The 19,880-nt window shown below is 34.0% G+C and overlaps 1 protein-coding gene across 9 annotated transcripts in view; it reads right to left on the minus strand.

The window, feature by feature from the left end:
• Positions 1-19,880, minus strand: part of LOC107224541 (poly(rC)-binding protein 3) — a 121,354-nt gene that overhangs the window by 52,010 nt on the left and 49,464 nt on the right. The gene's annotated exons all lie outside the window — the stretch shown is intronic.

Raw genomic sequence — 19,880 nt, forward strand, 5'->3', positions numbered from 1 at the left:
AAATTGATTGTTTGTGCAAAAGTTTGTTCGAAATATGAATAAAAATAATAACACACACACAACTTTTTTTTTTTTTTTTATCCAGAGTAAAATCTCCGAATTATACCATGGAAAATATGAAAACATTTCGTAGTGGTTTATTGTGTGTTACAAAACGTTTCGATGCGGACCTCCGAAAGTAATTCGACAAACGAGGAAAAAATAGTGAAAATCTTCGTCACAGCGATTAAATGATCCAAAAATTCCGAACTAAACCGACACTGGTTGGAACAATTTCACCAGCTTTTCCCAAATCAGGGAATGAACTGAGCGCCGATCGATCTTCGACGGTTTCCGATACGTCATGATTTGTGGGTCACTTCATTTCCTCCGCTCCACGAATTTCGAATCGCTGGCACGTCGCGCGTCGCGATTTCGACGGGATTTACTGTTCAGGTTCCCAGAGGTGGAAATATAGCTGAAACACGATCCCATTTTCTTTCTCTTCAATTTACAGACTCGTTACGAAAATATATAATTATCTTTTATTGGAAATTTTCGATTCAAATTCTTGCACGAAACGAAGGTGATTTTTTTTTTTTTTTTAAATCAAAAATTATAAATTATCATACTAACTTCTTAATCTGAATACTTCGCTGACATAAACAAGATCACGAATCTATGCAAGTCTGACACAATGGGATATACTTCCAGTTATGAGAATACGGATAATCGAGTCAAGTTCCAATTAGCCAACGGATGTTGGAACAGATACGCAAGTTTTCCAATTAATAGAATCCCTCCTGCTTTTGTAACATCTTAGATATCTATGCGGAACAGATTCAAATTTCGAACTGCAGTAATTTCTACAGAATAACGGGCTGGCTTCGAACTTCAATTTTCCGACTGTTTCATTGATTATATTTTCAGCGATTGAACGATAGTTGATGAATTTTTTTCTCTTAAAGTTATTTTACCATCCAGGGAACTTAATTTTACAAGCAAATCGTTTAAGTTCAGGAATTTATTCGAATCAATCAATTTTTATTTCATTTTTTTTTTCCCCTCTTTTTATGGACTAATTTCTGTACCGGTGAACTTTCGAATTCTTTCGACAACCGATGCAATAAATTGATTTTATTTATTGATCAAACATGTGAAAGTAGTTTCGATACAGTTTGTCGAATAGTACAACTGTACAAAGTATTGCCACGCTTTGCGAATTGATGTATCAATTAACTTTAAATCAGACACATTGCAGATAAATAAAATTTTAAAAACGATACTTAACATTCCTCGCAGAATATTTTGCCTGCAACTAATTCACGACAACTTCTGGTAACTAATCGATTGCTCCAATAATTAATGAAGAAAAAAATGAGTGGTAAATTAAAAACCGACATATTGAAAATATTCCGATTAACTGATTGATGTTCGTGCAGTATATCTAATTCGTAACCGGTAGTCAAATTTTCATTTATACGAAAGTTTCGACGGAGTTCAATAATGAAGAATTCATTTCTTTCGACCACAATTCCATCCCAATCATATTACTTTCATCCCGTTATATATCCTTCAATTGTTAATTTTATCCTATAGTTTTGCATTGCTAAAAAATTTAAATTGGCTTCAATCCATTCAATTATTTCAATGATTTAACAGTTGGTTCACCTTCATATGTCAGATTGACTTGTAAGTAATTATTTATCTATCAATCATTCATCCGTAAAATCAAATAAACGTTGTAGACGCGACAAAATTATCGTAGCTACCTAAAAACTGAATTCCTATGTAACCAGAATATGCAGAAACTATTATCGCAGAACATAAGTAAAAAAAATAAAATATATATATATATATATATATCTCGTTGCAGTTTCCGCAAAAAGTCGAACAGCCAGCTACAAGCTTGTGGCTATCGGAAATATAGGAGCGGAAGTTTCCGCAGCGAATATACGAGCATATTTTTCAATATGCGACGGTGTCGTATCCTGCAGTTTTCACGTTCGAAATTCCAACTCGACTTCTATAATTTATAATGCACAATGTCATTTCATACATTTTTCGGGCTACGAAGTGAATTTATATGGACGACCCATGTCATTCTATAATATAATTCATGAATGCCGATTATACGGCGTCGAAATTAAGATTGGCTTTACGTGTTTCATTCAATGCAGGTGAACCCCGAACTTAGAATTACCGAAGGATTTCAAGTCTCTGGATGATTTTGAATAAAATGGTAAAAAATTTTTGCCGATGCTTCTTCGGATACTAGAATTCAATTTCAAAACATTCGAAATTTTGAACGGTACTTTTACCTGATATCAAGTTTTTCTTATCAATCTGTCGCAAATATATTAATACAACGTACAACTTCAATCAATTGAAATTAAATTCTTATTTTCACAACATTTTGAAAAAAAATGCTTATTTAATTCAAATATACATATACAGTCTCACTTGATAGTAAAAATTCTTATGATTCGGTTCACATATTTAAGTAGAACTTGTTTACTTGCCGTTAAATAAATTCATGACGTTGTAAAAGTGCAAAAAATCAACAAATAAAGAGAAAAATTCAAACGAGAATGAGAAAGATATTTGTTTCTCTTTTCTCCATCTTTTTCGTTTTATTTCTTGAAAAAGTACACACACGCACACATATACAATACCGCCTGGGATTTCAAACTCGTTTCAAAGTTTACATATATATATATATATATGTATATATATGTATATATAAAGAAGAATCACGAACCCATTACACTATATATATATGGGTACGTCCAATACTTTTCGACCGCAGCCTGCGAGCTTGGGTCAGCGATTCGGCTGCTGATTTTTTCCAAGAAGGTAGGTTATAAAAAAAAGACGATTCTCCAAATTTGAGCTTAATATAAGAAAATCTGGTGGCTATAGAAATTTTTGAAGTTTTTAATAATTCAATCTTTTATTTACATTCACGATTTTTTCGTGGGAACTCTATGGGACTTTAAAGACTCGAATCAAACGGCATTCCCTTTCTCTGACCTTGTGTTTTTAAGAAAAAAATAGTTCTTTACTCCAAAGCAAAGTCCAGTCTAATTAGGACCCTTTTCATGAACTACTATTTTAGCAAAATTTCGCATAACTTTGAAACGCTGCCAAGTCAAGAATTTTCCAAGTAGACGGCCAACCGACGGCTCAAATATTTCGTCTAGGTATATTTTATCACTACCTACACGAATTATTATTAATTACCACGTTCCTTTTTATATACGGCCTCGCAAAACCAACTGATTTTTGAAAAATCGCTGTTTTCAGATAGCTGTAACTTTTTTCTATCAACTCGAAATCGCTTGAAATTATCAGGAAAAATACTTCATTCTATCCCCAAACAACGCTGAAAATTTCCAGCTAGGAGTCGAAGTTGTTAACGAGCTGTGAATTTTCAAAATGTTCAAGTTTCCCATACAATATTTCGTATTTAATAATACTAATAATAATACGTGGTAATTAATAATAATTCGTATAGCTAGTGATAAAGTATACCTAGACGAACAATTTGAGCTATCGATTGGCCGTCTACTTGGAAAATTGTTAACTTGGCAGCGTTTCAAAGTTATGCGAAATTTTGCTAAAATAGTAGTTCATGAAAAGGGTCCTAATTAAACTGGATTTTGCTTTTGAGTGAAAAACTATTTTTTTCTTAAAAATACAAGGTCAGAGAAGGGGAATGCCGTTTGATTCGAGTCTTTAAGTCCCATAGAGCTCCCATGAAAAAATCGTGAATGTAACTAAAAAATTGATTTATTAAAAACTTCAAAAATTTCTATAGCCACCAGATTTTCTTAAATTAAGCTCAAATTTGGAGAATCGTCTTTTTTTATAACCTACTTTCTTGAAAAAAATCAGCAGCCGAATCGCTGACCCAAGCTCGCAAGCTGCGGTCGAAAAGTATTGGTCGTATTGTGGGTGTGTGTGTGTGTGTGTGTATGTATAGTGTAATGGGTTCGTGATTCTTCCCCAGTCACTGCAGCCGTGGCAGAAATAACAAGCCTGTTGAAATAACGAAACAGAAAAAGAGAGAAAAAAAAAAGAAGAAAACTGTACAAGTAGGTATTATAATACGCCATGCCTGCTTGAGAATTCACGGATTCTTCGCTCAACGAGATCGCGCCGATTCGACTCGACCTTTCCTTTGATTTGCCTGCAATTTGATTTGAAAGAGAAACGAAATTACGAAAATTTAACGAACAGTATTCTTTTGAATATTTTATACATCATGATAGTCACTCATTTTCTGTTATATATTCGACTTTGTATTATCAATAGCGCAATTATTATTTCTGTTATATAAATGTCATTCATGCAAATTTTCATTCGCCGTCAAAGCGAACTCTTGACTTTCTCTGCAGAGAAGAATTTTTCTTTCTGTTTCTTTAAAAGCGTCGATTTATAATACCTTTCTTCATTTCGTCTAATTAATACGCGATGCTACCGATCAAGGAATCACTTGGAGAAATGGAGAGACGAAAATTACGAGATGGTGGAACAAAATGGGAAAAATTTGTGACCGTGATGGAACTCTATATTTTTTATTCGTATATAAAAAGAGCGGAAAAAGCACGTCTGTAAAGCTAAATTTGAGGGTAAAAATATTGAAATAAAACTAAAGCGTTGATGAAAGAATTAAAGCTGCGAAAGTCGAACTGAAATTAAAAGATGTTGAATTTTATTGAAAGAATCTCTCTTGCAACGGAAAAAGCGGACTATAATAATCATCAATTTTGAATAAACAAATTTATTCAATATACTGCATTAATTTATTATCCACTCGCTCCAAAAGCGAGGAACAAATCTTTCCCTCGATTTTTAGTCGCACCCTCGCTGGTAATAAAACATCTTTCGAGTAACGTACGTTTAGTAATTATACGTAAGTATGAATAAGTACCTTATATAGTAAAATGCTTTGATACGACGTCATTAGGCGAGCTTTCATAATACCAAATGGATCTGAGTGTGATTCGAAAACACGAATAATTCGACACGAATCGAATAACTCGAGTCTTTGACTAAATCCATTTTTTCGAATAGCTCAATTCTTATTATATCCACTCGTGACAAAAGGTCCGAATAATTCGATTGCGATCTCAAACATGTAGCTTTCTAATCATTGTTTCTTGAGTCGATTCTCATTCTACAGTTGCTATTATTTATGAAACTTTGGCACGCGTTCGATCTGATCTTTTAACCAAAAATTGACTCTCAGGAAATTATATTGAATTACTTTCATTAGATTAGACGTTCTTCAAAAACGCGTAAATAAAAATGAAAAATTCTATCTTTCAACCGAATGATGTGAATACTTGGAAATGCTTAAATTGCTGAAATAATTGCAACTATTCGAATTACTAAAATAGTTGGATCTATTCGAATTCCAGAAGGCAATTCGATTCGATTCAACTATTCTCCACACGCTGTGACACGCACAGAAATTCCTAGTTGTGGTTTCTGTGCAATCTTTGACAACTAACAAAACTATGATAAAATAAAATTTCAAATTAGATTAAATCTAGACAATAAACGGTATCCAGGGATTTGTGAGGTCGCTGATTATGAATCTGAAGCAAGATTTAAAAAATTCAAAATGGCGGATTCAATATCGGGGAGAAAAATTTTAGAAATTCATTAAATTTGAACGAAATTCATTATTTATTTTGTTGAAAAATAGGCAACGATAATCGAACTGAATAGCAAGTTGCCAAATTTTCTTGCAATTTTAACGATATTCAAACTTTTATTACAATGATACCCATTTTATTAGACTTTCCTATTAACGACACAAAAATTGAACATTTCAATTGCTACGGTAACTAGAAAAATTGAGTAAAACAGGTATCGTTAAAAAAAACTGTTTGAATATTGTTGAAATACGATAAACGAGGTACGCGTAACCATTTTGCGCTATCGTCGATCCTTTTTTGGTAATTGCAACGCAAAATCAGTTTGTTCGATTGACTCTACTTTTTTATTCAAAAACGCTTTAACGTCAACTTATTCTTCCACAAGCATTAAATTTTTCCAAAAGCTACAAGAAAATATAGTAAGAGTGATCGTAATGAGAAAGAATAGTAACGGATAAAACTGATTTTCATTTCGTACCTGGAACTATATTTTTCGATTATGGCCAAAAATGAAAATAGTTAAGAACCGAGCGGTAACCGGAACTAAAAATTACTTTCAGTGTCTATACCATAAATCCACCGATTTCGCACATTAGATACAAGTATGCGTACGAGAACTTGATGGTATTTGATTCCGAGCAACCCTAATGGCTTTGGAATTGGATCTATGGCCAAAAATCACCGAAGCTCTCTTTCCTCGTCCTCCCTCTCTCTCTCTCTCTCTGTCTTTTTCTTTTACCGAAAAAAGAGAAAGATCGAGAAACGTTGGGGGGGGGGGGGATGGAAGTGAGTGTCAAGCATTAAAACTCCACTAAGTATCCGTCCGACATGCTTTTAATGTTATAACGAACATACCTTTTATCGCAGGCACTTTCACCCTCTCAACCCCCCGTGCATTTTCACGGCGAATTTCACCTTCGAATTTCAGCGTCTTATTTTTTTCCCTTTGATTTCGGGCCTGGTTTTTACTTTTTCTTAATTTTTTTCTTCTCACTTGAAGGGCGAAGCAAAGGTGACTTCTAATTATTTTATCCGAGGCGAGTATTTTGTAAGTGGATTATAATTCCCTTGAAATCTTCTTGGCGAGAGATCGAAATGATCATCCGGACATTTTTGTTCTTCATCTTATAATTGTGTATTGTCGGCACGATGGAAGGTAAATTTCGATAAAATTTTTCTTTCCCCCATTCATGAGATAACAAAAAAAACTTATTTTTCTTGATGTGTGGAAATAATATGTAAATGTTACAAACCAAAGGAGAGAGGCTAATTTGTTCAGTTTTGAATGTCGAACTGCATAAATGGTTCACTAGCGGCTCGTAATGAATTAATTTTGCTGAATTGATTGGAATTTTTTAAATTTAAATAAATAGGTTTCCGTTTTATAGTAACAGATGAAAATTTCTTCGGTTGAAATGAAATTTTCTGCTCAAAATAAGCCGTTGCCTTGAATCGAACAGAGGTATTAAGCGAATAAAAATTTTTCTTTCAATTTTGGGATAAGTCTACGTAAAAAGGATTATTACTGAACCTTGATTGCGATAAATCCTGAAAAATCCGTGAGCAAAGAAATGTGACCAGAAATAAAACTTCCAATACGTTTGCGGAATTATTTTGCGAAAACTGAGGAAGGGTAGAATAATTACTGTTGAATTTCGTAAGCCAAGGGGGCTAAACTGCAGGCGAAGCAATTACTCAACGCACAGCAGGATCTACGCAACGAATATATGGGCGATTCCCCCGAAACGATTATTTTGCATCGAGATAAACGCGCCGAATTGAGTTTCTTTCATATTCATTCAAATAAACCTATCTGTATTAATTAAAACTGAGATTTTGATTCAAAAGTATTTATCATAATTCACAAAAGTGTCACGTTTGGAATGGGACAAGATTTGAAGGTCCAATTTTTTATGCCTGAAAATCTTTCAATTTTCATGCTGCCCACAAAACGCGTCATTGACAAATATTCGAAAAATTCTCCCCTTCAATTTTTCAAATGTAAATGTAACTCGCAAACTAAAACAGATATTGCAACAAAATACAGAAGATATTTTTTCATCTCGATTAATAAATAATTGGTGATGAGATGAAAGAAGGAAATTATAATTTTCGAATTCGTCAATGTAGGTCAAATTATAGATCTCGCAAAAATCACCAACTTCTTCGAACTCTGACAAAAACAAAAAAAAAAAAAATTGTATTTCATCACAATGAACTAGTTTTATTTATTTATCTATTTTTTTCGTGCACGACGAGTCCATTATTCGTGAAATTTCTTCAAACCTTGTTTAAAAAAAAAAAAATGAATAAGAAGAAACAAACTCACAGCAAATATCAGAGGAAAACCTGATCACAGGCAATTATTAATGATAATTTTTCACAACTCAGCCGGTGGCTGCGCCGACTGAACGTGGTTTACATATTGTCCATATATAACGGTGTTAAATCTGTTTGTATATAATTTCCATCAACTGGGGCGTAAACTAATTGACCAGGCAGGTACCTGCAGTTACGAATACAGCCGGCCTGGCGGACAACTCGAATAGTTCATCCGGGCTGCCACACTCGAAGGGATCACCGGCAAGGGGCGAGGGGACAACGAGGGTGAAAATCAATCACGGTGAAAAATTTTCCCTCTGCTGCCCTCTCCCCTTTTTTCTTTTTCCCCTCGCGAAACGGACAACTGGATGCAGGAATATGGAAAGATGAATACTCCCGACGAAATACTGCGATTTTCACCATCGCACTGAATAAACGAGGGTTAAATTTGTAGGAAAAAAAAAAAAAATACTGAAATCGGATCAATTTTGTTTTTCGACTGTGTAACGCATTTACATTTAATAAGAATTTTGAAGGCTTTGTTTTTTTTTTTTCATCAAATTTATTCTCGAGAAAGATTGTCAAATTTTTTAAATATAATCAATAATCGCATTCACCCCAATACCTGTGAAAATTCGTTGATTCAAGGTTTTTGGATCTCTTCAAACTTGAGAAATTATTTTACAACGCGGAAAGTTAAGTAACGGATAAGAAATTTTTTGAAATATACACTTTTGAATATCAGACGATAGAACCAAGCCATGGGTTGATGTTTTCTTCAGAATATTGCTTTTATCGTATATCGTCCAGTTTATAAATCAGAAATCGTTAATTAACTCAAAGAATTTATAAACTAACGGGAAAAACCTATAATCTAATATCTACACGATGATGGAATGAAAATTGCAGTCGATACTATTTAAACAGTATTTGTCGTAACGTAAATTAATTTAATCAACTGTATAACACTCGCAGTTGTTTAAATTATTACTACATTTAAATAATCTCCAATTTGGCTACTTGAATTCAGGATTGAAAGTCACTCGTCAAACTCGCTATGAAAATAGTCATTTTTATTTAAATGAGATAGCAAAGAAACTGCAAAAAAATGTAGGTTACAATATTAGGGCAGTGTGTTTTTTCCCTACTGTTAGATTTGAATAGACGGAATGAGTGAGTGAGAAAACAGTTGCGAGCCCGACTCGAATATCTTCTTTTTTTTTTTAGTAATTGTATCTATTATAGGTATTGTGAAAAAATATAAAGCCAGGCGAACTAACAACTGTAACAAGATGAGGCTTTTTTTACAATAAAAAAGATTTGTCTCAAAAATTGCGAAAATTGAACGGACGGCTGTGGAATATAATAGTTTTTGAATAACCCTCAATACGTGATTCGGGAAATCGAAATTGAAAGCGGAAGGTCCGGGTCGAATGGGCGACTTAATGCCAATTTCCGACATTTCGAACCCTATTTCGACTTTGGCCCTCGGCATTCAAGAAAGTTGGCAATTTCCTGAAAATCGATACTTTTTACTAAGTATTTACACCACATTATCATTTTCGTAGTCTGCGAAGATCTCAATGAGACTTGTATGATAAGAAATGTGAATAAGAGATTGGCTATCGATTCTTCGTTTCAATCCATTTAAAATTGTTAAAAATCTAGCAAATTCGTTCAATTACGCTCGATAATGGTGCATTTTATTGAGCATTTTATTTTCTCATCAGATTCACTGAAACATTTCTCTATTTTTACATTTGACTGAAATCTAAGGAATCCAACATAAATTATTGCACAATTATTATGATATTTATTTACAAATTATAAAAGTTTGTACCATCTTTTCACTTTCTTATAGTTGTACAATGCTGATAATAAGTGGATTTTTTCAGTATTAGCGTCTTGAGAAAATTTCTTGATTCACTTAAAACTTCATCAGATTTTCGTACCGATTTTTTCACAGGATAAGAAATTCGCTGAGAATTCAAAACTTTCAGATTCTGCCACATGATATAAAATAATACGCAGGTATTCTATGATAAAGCAAACAAATAAAGCTAACACCTGCTAAATTATTTGAGAATCGCTTAGAATTTCGCTAAATCGTCGAATGTTCAATTCAGACAATAATATCCATATTCACGGTGAATAAATCGACGATTGTTGCAGGCATATACATAAATTCGCTCGATTCGTTATTCTATTCTGATGATTGCCGCAACGATTCTCGTTATAAACGTACAAAACGTTGTTGAAAATCAATCAATTTCAATCTGAATAGCTCACTTAAATAGTAAAATTGCGGACAGCTTGCACGGATCGGGATACGATTGATTGTCGAAACGCGATGCGTTATCGCTATTTTTTGTTCAAAGGAAAATAGAAGCAACAAAATCAGTGAAGAGATCAATCTATAAAACTATGAAAAAATTTTCAACCCAATTATCATCAATTTTAGAGATCCCGAATTATAATTTATCGCAAAAGGCTAATCACGTATCGTTTGTCCAATACTCGTGAATAATATTCAAGCTCGTTACGTTACTTGGCAAGTAAGTTCTAAAATAATTATTTCAAACGATTATCAACGACGATTTCATTCTGGATTCATATTTTCTAACTGTTCCATCGTTTTGATAATCCTCGCCGATATGTTTATCAATCCGATTTAATCCGTCAAAGGGCTTTACAGAAATCCCGGCACTGATCGGGCTTTTTTATTTTCATGTCCCCCGACAAAATTCATGATCCTCGTTAACGTCGATCGGCCCCAACCGCAGATAGCATTGAGGCATCGCGTTGTGGATTATAATCGGTATAATTGTGGTCCGCTTAGTGGTCAAATTCCATTTGTAACGATCGGACAACACATTTCAGATCAAATGTGTGCGTCCTCATATGCAGGAAATATACATAAAATGCGTGAAAAATATCTCAGACAGTTCAATAGTTGCAGCATTTTTAGTGAAAAAAATTTTTTTTGCGTGTTATTTGAATGGAAAAAATGGCCGTTGACACCTTTTAAAATTGAGCTAACAATTTTTCTCAACGGGAAAATGTTTTTCTTAGTAAATAGGTCTTTTTAAAACCACAAATTCGATAGGTTAGTTTTTTTGGCTCACCCTAATATTATATATATATATATATATATATATATATATATATACATACACTTGTTTAACGCCAATTCGTGCATGCTGGTGGAAATATATATATAATTATATATTACATATATTTTTTTAGTTCATTTGAGTTTTGATCGAATTTGGTAGTTCGGAACAGGAAAAATCGAAAACGCGACAAAGCGTGTGGGTTGAATTTCTATGAGAGGATTTTTTGTGAAAAAATTGTGTGAATGTCAATTCTCAAGCAATGGTAATTACTTGCAATTTACATACGAGTGAAAAAGGGTTTGAGACATGTGATGGAGTTCTTTTTTGCTTGTTATTTTACCGGGTTCTTTATCTGTAATTTTTTATAAAACCTTATACATTTTCCAGAGTCACAAAATATTTTCAGGTATAAGAATATATATGTAATGTATATGTTCTGAAAGAGACATATAATGATAATTTAAGAAATTTGGTCTGAAAATCGATTTCGATCCCGAACTGGATCCAGTTCCTTCGATTTCACATAAAAAAAAATAGGAAACTTTGTCTCAAACTATTTCCCAGGCGACATGAATTTTTCTATTCTGCTGTATCAACTTAAATGGGACACCCTGTATAACAAATATCTAATCACGTCCAATTATAACGTTCGCATCCTCTTGAATATATTTGCTTAGTAATAATCTTTAGTCAATTATACACGGTGCTAAATTGTACTCGATCCATGTATAATACGTATAAATATATGCTATTCGCCCATAAAATGTCTAATTTCAACCCCAAATTTTGTGACTCTTTGATATAATTACAGCTGTGAAATTTGACAATTCCGATAACGGAGATCCAAGATTTTTGCGCGAATAATCTTTGTTTTATCATTATATGTTACAAAAAATTACAGTAAAACATGCTTCTTTGTAAATATGCGCGTATATAATATGGAAGTGTCAAAATTTACCGTCGCAATGCGGTCGACAAATGAAATGTAAACAGTGTTATGTACATAATAGGACATGTACAATTATTAAACACACGTCTCGAAACCTCTGTAAGGTGGGTGTAGCAGGAATGAAGAGAGACGGGTGATTAAAATTAACGAGCTAATTACGCAGAGGTCGGTGCACAAATGGTGAACGCAACAAACGTATAATTATGCAGTACATGTGTCACATATGGACCTGGATATGCAAGGGCTCCTGCTCAAGAATTCAATTCATCTTATTAATATTCTACCAATCCAGTTAACTCGAGTAATTACCCAATGTAATTAAGCGCGGATGATGCACTCCCAAATATGTTGAAGCAGCTGTTTTTTTTTTTTTTTTTTTGTAACATAAAAAAATAAATAACATACAAATTTTAACTATGGACCACATTTTGGAGAATTTTTACATTTTTAACGACTATGCGTATGCAATTACCTACAACTCAGTTTTCATGCAATGTTATGAATTGGAATTTTTGTTAAAATCTTTTGTACATTTGCCGTCCGGAATTTTTTAATTTTTAAATAGCTTCGTTATCGGTTAGGTCCTAATTAAATTGCCACGCTGTCGTTTTGAAAACACGCCAATTTGGTTTCTGATTTAGTACAAGTACTGATATCGTGAATTTCGCGTTTGACGAAATCATCATTTTCATATCATCACCGAGAGCGAAATCACTACTGAACCATTCTTGCCATCGTTTCCCTTGAACTAAATCAGCGCTGATCGAACAGCGATTGCTACGAGCGATTTCGCAATCGAAATAAAATTCGAAGTGACGAATTCACGAGCGGCCATCTTTATTTTCATCCGTGGCGTCCATATTGTCCATCCGTCTAATATCATACTTTAGCTCAACATTCAAATCGTTTCAAGTGATCGAATCACGTTCTTCTTGTGCTTCTGTTTTAACCGACGTAGATACAAAGAAATTTTAATACTTTGCTGTTCGATCAACAGGCCGCTAATTAAAACTCATATTAGGTTATGTTACGTACCTGGGTAAATTTTTTCCCAATAATTTCCTGATTTGTTTATCACACTTTGTGCAGCGATTGTAATATTATTCCACCTGTATTCTTACCGAGCTTTCACAGTTTCTAAGACTCGTCGCGACACGCGGTCAGCGTAGCGCGTTGCATAGCATTGGATTGCAGCGCAGTGCGTACGTAATTGCGTTCCTTGCAGCGAGGTTATTAAAATAGATTAGGTGGCTCAAATAAACGACGCGGTGACCCTCAGGAACAGCCGCGAGTAAAGCGCTCTCCGAGCTCTTTCTCATAGGATACGTTCGCATAATGTGAGAACCGATCGAATAAATGTCAAGGAGAACGATAAGAAGCGGAAGAATAATTTTACAAAAAATCTATAATTTGAAGAATTATTTTTTTCATTTCCTCGATTCTTATTCATCCCAATTTTTTTTCCCTTTTTAAAGAAGTGCCTTGCATTCTGTCTTATGAAAGAGTTTTTGTATTTTTGGATTTTGAATTGCCAAAAATTTCTCCTGCGCTTTGCGTACTTTCGTCTCGAATAATAATCATAATAATAATGACGATAATAAGTATGTCAAGGGTACTTGTGAGTTGTATATTCCTGAATGCGATATCGTTATTTCACATCAGCAAATTAAGCTCCCTCGCTTAATACGGTTATAGAAAAACTTGTACGGTTTCCAAATATGGCTTCTATCCCAGGCTGCAGATGAAACTCTTAAGGAATTATCGAGTGTACACGTTCAAGTTTCTCAACCGAAAATGTTAAATCACAAGTATACCTTGAGCACAATTTTGATGAATTTTTTGTGTGACTTTGTTCCTCAGGTTGAATTCTTGACAAATCATCTGAGATCATTTGTTATTCTCGACTCGTCCTTTTGCATTGTAAAAATATCAGTGTGCTTCATTCGTATTGAGACTAGATTCTTTGTACAATAGAATGAAGTTCGATAATTTTTATCACTAAAAAAAATCGATGAATCAAGATTGTGGAATATGAGTTGAACTTTTGAATATCGTCCGATTCTTGGAGTATTAAAGGAAACTGAAACAATTGAAAAAGTTTCTGAATCGATCCAAACACGTGCTTTGTACCCGACGAGTGAATTGCAGCTGTTATCGCAGTTGAATCACTGTGCGGAATAAAAACTAGCGTATATTTCATGATATTGAATGAAAAGTCTTATTTTCAACAATAATACTTAAAGTAAAAGGTATCGATTTCACGTAAAAAAAAAAAACGCCGTTACGTTAAAATGTCTCTCGTCCCTTTCCGCGTTGCATTTTCTTTTTCTTTACTTTTTTTTTTTTTTATCACACATCTCGCAACGTTAACTCAGTGTGGCGTTTTTTTTTTTTCCACGGAATGTAGCAAAACGTGGAAATATACGTTCAGAAGAACGGTGATTTTTTGCGCACATTAAGAGCTCGTTACCGATCTGAGTTCATGGATAAAACACTTTATACACCGTGGACACGCGCATTATACACGTTGTATTACACGTGTAAGAGGGACCGGCGGGTATTTATTTGTACATTAACGTCTCAAGTGAGAAAAGTAGGGGGGAGAAATTTCACGCTGGTTATACAGTTGTCCGAATTAATGTAAAGTTGTTAATGGCCTCGCGGCTCCTCGCGCGACCCTCTCGTTTTGCCTATACATCTATATCGTGCATATATATATATATACGAGTATACACATTCAACGCGAATACTTTGACGACAATTTTCCTTCGTATTAAACGCCTTGCAAAAATTTACGTGGCGTGACCCCCGCTTAGAGGCACCTTTAACATTCTACCGCTGAACAATAAACTTTACCCTCTCTTCGAACGAATTAATTACCTTCAAACATTGTCGAGCACGCACTTTTTCCTCGTAAACATCTCTGTGTGTGTGTGTGTGTGTGTGTGTGTGTGTGCGTGTCTGCCTGCCTGTTATTATTGTACGAATAGGGATTGAAAAAGGAACGGGGAAAAAATATTATACCTTATATACGTATATATAATATGTTACGGTGTTAACGACGATTACGTTTAAGGATAACGCAGAATTATTGTTGTCATTATTATTATTATTATTAGACATTTTTAACGGACTTTAAATTGATGTGATTCTGCCGGAGGTTTTTTTTTCATACCAGTTATTATTTCCCAATTTATTGCCTCACAACAATTGTTTGCGATATATTTCAAATCGAAGAAATAAATTATCTCGGTATAACCATATGGTGATTTTATTCGTTCCATCACACAGAATCTACAAAGCAGTTGATTATTCGAACGAAGAGAGGCAGAAAAAATCTCTATGTGCTCCAGCTAGAGCAAGAGGTTAAAATGATTCGTTTAGAACCTGATAATTTTTTGACCAGCGAAATGAACGAAATTTACTGTTTCATCGAATATTTCTAAACTGGTAATAAATCGCAAAGAAGAATAATGATATTATCCTTTTTTCGTTGTGAGGAAATAGTTTGAAAATTAGTGGGATATTTGGATATTTGCTGTTTGTACGAGCGCTTGCGTCAGCTTTTGACATAAATTCACAGGAGTGAACGTAGAATGAAGGGATCGCGAATCCGCGCGCTTGAAAGCTTTTGCCAATCGCGGCGAGCTTCTGAAATTCTCTCGCCGCATAAAACATTTTAATACCTATAACCTATACACAGGTATGTTATAGATGCATGTCTATATTTATAGTGCACTTTTCATTTTTCACTCTCATTAGTAATTTCCGACTCCTCGTTATTCATCATTTCAATTTTCCTTTTATATTCCGACGTTCGTGGTATTACAAATATTCGTACGCTTCGTTTTCAATTATTTTAATCATTTCGTTCGCAGTCGGATGCTCGGCGTCCCATCGTAAAAATCTTCATTTCCTAGCCTTATCACAGTTTGTTTACACCTCGGATTTAGAAATTATGAAATTCAGACACCAGGTTCGTGATCAGCGACCCCAAAAACCTCGTGAAACAATTTTCGCTCAGTATCGTCGAATTTTCATAGTTTTGTCGATTTTACAATCGTAATATTGGATCCGCCATCTTGGATCTATAAATTATCGGATTCGTGATCAGCGACCCGGAAAAATCCCCGAGTAACAAAGTTCGGGCCAAAATATAGGGTTCAAAAATATGTGATTGAAAAATGGTGAAATATCGTGAAATCCTTTGGTCTTGAGTGTAAAAAAAAAAAAAAAAAAACAAACCCTTACTCTCCGTCAAAAAAGTAAATAATCTCACCTTACGCAATACGTACACGTTGATATTGTAAATTTGAAATCTGATAATGTTGAATCTCGCCGTATCTACTGTACAGGAAAGAAGTGTCATAACTGTACAAAGTACTTGGATAAAAATTTGCTCGAGGCTGCGACACGGGGGCGTTTCACCCTGTAGAATAAGTTGTGTTTGTTATATGTGGATGGTGTAATACGTGCATGTATATGCATAGGGAGTATGGCTTAAGGGCGCGGAAAGTGGAAATTGGACACTCGACAGGTGGCTCGTTTTCCCGATTCGAGGAGTTGAATACCTCGGCTTAACTCCCTCAACGATCCCTCGTATATATCCTTTCACCACTCGTGTGTATTTGTTATTCACAATACATACGCGGTAGATATCCAGGTAATCTTTTCAACTCCTCCTTTATATTTCACGAGTGAAAAATGATACGGAAGATATTTTTTCATTGGTATTTTTTTTCAGCAGCATATTAAGTGCAATATTTGATATAATATGTGCGAAATTGATTTTTATTTATAGAAAATTTTTCGTCGCAAGTGAACGTCCTAAATTCGAAATCGTAGTTTTTAGTTCCATTTATAGGTTCTTACAAGGTTCGCGAGTCGAAATTAATCAATATCGATCGGTAAACTTATTACGAGATTGGCGCCGAAAATGCGAGAAGAAAAAACTACCGAAAGAATATTCAAAAGTTTTATTATCGATTTTTACAGGTTTCAAATTTTGTCGGAATGCTAAAAAATCTGATACACTTGTTCGATTTCACCTCACGATAGCTTATTTCTTTTATCGATTCGCAGAATTATCTTCTCTTTCCAACAGTCAATTCGATGTCGTTGTTAATTTTGTTAAAAAAAATCAGAATCAATCTAATCTTGAAAGATCGATCATACCAGCGTGCCAAATAAAAAAAAATAATTCAATTGTAATGTAATTTTAGAGAATAATATTCCCAATAAAATCAGTAACCTCAGATTGAAATCGAGCAGAATCTTACGAGTCTACTATTTTACATAAAATTTAAATGAAAAATTGACATCTGTCATCTCTTATTTCTAATTTCATCATTGTAAACCATTTACAGTTTTCTGAAAATCATTGCGACCCATCCACGAATATCTCGTAATAAAATTAAAGACCTCGATAAAAAATAACCACAATAATTCATTTGCAACAAAGTTCAACAGCTTCTGCATTTATAGACTCGCTATATTTTAACACAATTCCATGAATCTTCCAACCAGTTTATTCCTGGATCAAAACATGGCTTTAGACTTATCCTTGAAAAGGGTTCGTATCACGTCGTTGCGGGATTAGATTTGTTCAATTAACGACTCACTAAATATACTTGCACATACGCGTATCACAGTTACGCATATAATACACGTTACGTATCTCGTACTCACATACACACCAATATTATTCCCGAGCACCTTGCGTTTCGCTTTAATATTCTCCATCGTCTCCATTTCCTCTCACCCTTTTGTATGCATCGCATTTATACACCTATCGCACTGTTCTATAACCTTCACTTTTTTTTTTGCTGAAAAAATTACAGAGTCTTCGAATATGTGTGACAATATCGCCAAAAAATCGCCAAAGTGGCACGGATCGAGGTTCTAGGGTAAAAAAAATTAAGCCACACAAATTAATTTTTTTATACCGGAACCTCGACCGAATTTGTGTGGCTTCATTTTTTTTACCCTAGAACCTCGATCCGTGCCACTCTGGCGATTTTTTGGCGATATTGTCACACATATTCGAAGACTCTGTAATTTTTTCAGCAAAAAAAAGGGTCCTTTTTGTATAAAAAAAATAATTTCTTCCTTTTTTGGTAAAAAGTCAGCGTTAACGGAACGTAAAAATTTTTTCAAAAATTCCTCTCGAAAGCTAACAAAAAACTACAACTTTTATGTTGAGTCATTTTTTTTTCAGTTACTTCAAGTTTCCGAGATATATTCGTTTGAAAAAAAACGGCAATTTCTCAAATAACGAATTAAAAAATCTGAAAAAATTCACATAGAGTAACTTTGAGTAGTACTTTGATATAACCAATTATGGGGCAGATCTGAGATGGTCGAAAAAAAAGTAGCTGAGTTGACGGACAATCCGTCATTTATATTTTATATGCATATACATGTATGTGTGTATATTGCTTATGTACATGCATACGTGTAATGTAAATGCAGCATATAAATAGGAATTTTACGAGTATATAAGGGCGAGGATTTATCGACGAGGAGAATTGCTCCCCCATGGAGGAATAAGACGCATTGCCGAATCATTCGGTTAGCTCAGTGTCGCACGGATCGTTAAATTATACAGTTTTATGACCCTGAGATATAAGCTCGTGGCCCTTTTAACTATCGGTATTCGAGCTTAGGTAGGTAAATGTTATCAACTCGTTTCAATCGCACGGATCGTATATGGGGCATTCCATGCCAACTCGATTAACGTCGCTCCCAATGCTCGCCATTTCTGGTTTTGTTGAAAACTTTTTGTGCAATTGTTCCGATTTCGAAACAGTACCCTGAATATTTTTCAACCTTTTTTTTGGTAAATTTGCTTTACTTATGATTTTTTAAAAACCAACGTGCCATCTTAGATATCTGATTATTCCAAACTGTTTCATTGTTCGCAATTTTTTTATCATAAAAAAAAAAAAGAAATCTTTTTTTTGGGAAAATCTGAAAAAAAAAATTTCGAAATCCTGGGTTATGTATAAAAATGTTTGACCAGCAGCCCACAAGCAACTGTCAATTGCTTGCGTTTTTTTTTTTTTTTTCTTTAATTTTTGTATCTTCAAAAAATTCAAACAAGATTTAGGAGCGAAAGCTTTTTTACGGTAAAGCTAAAGATATGCCGGTTTTCAAAAATCATACATAACACTAATTTATTGAAACAAATGTGAAAAAATTTAGGGTACTGATCGAAATGCTCAACAGCCATGACGAATATAACAGTTATTGCTTTCGATATTTCGCCGATCAATTTTTGAACTTAGTAGATCAAAGGCTTGAAAAATTCTTTCCGTAATTCAGATGCTTATTCATAATCGGATCGAAAGAAAATGTTTGCCAATTTTGTCGAGGACTTTGAATTCATTGATGGTAAAAACACGGCAGAAAAGTTAAAACGGGGCGTCGGTCTGCCTTTTAAAATTCGTCTGGTTTCTGAAAAGTAAAAGAAATGTGAAAAAAGAATCGTAAAAAAAAAATATTGTTCCACGATTAAGCAGCGATATTTAGATAGATTAGTTTTTCTTCTGCATATTATTTATACAGATTGTTAATTTTCGTTTGATAAAATAGAATATTTAATCGATGCGACACCGGATCATTTCAAATATTCTTCCAACCGTGAACGATCCTGGTATTATATAAAAAAAAAAAAAAAAACCAATCAACCTCGTAACTCTTATCATTGGAAAACGAATCGTTGAAATTTTGAGTTGAACAATGATCGGTTTTAAATCGCTATTGAAATATAACATATACCTAGCTATTACATATTACGTATTATCAGTACCCGTAAAACGATGAAAGACCTGAAGTAAAATAATT

Source organism: Neodiprion lecontei, chromosome 4 (genome assembly GCF_021901455.1).
Source record: "Neodiprion lecontei isolate iyNeoLeco1 chromosome 4, iyNeoLeco1.1, whole genome shotgun sequence".
NCBI lineage: Eukaryota > Metazoa > Arthropoda > Insecta > Hymenoptera > Diprionidae > Neodiprion > Neodiprion lecontei.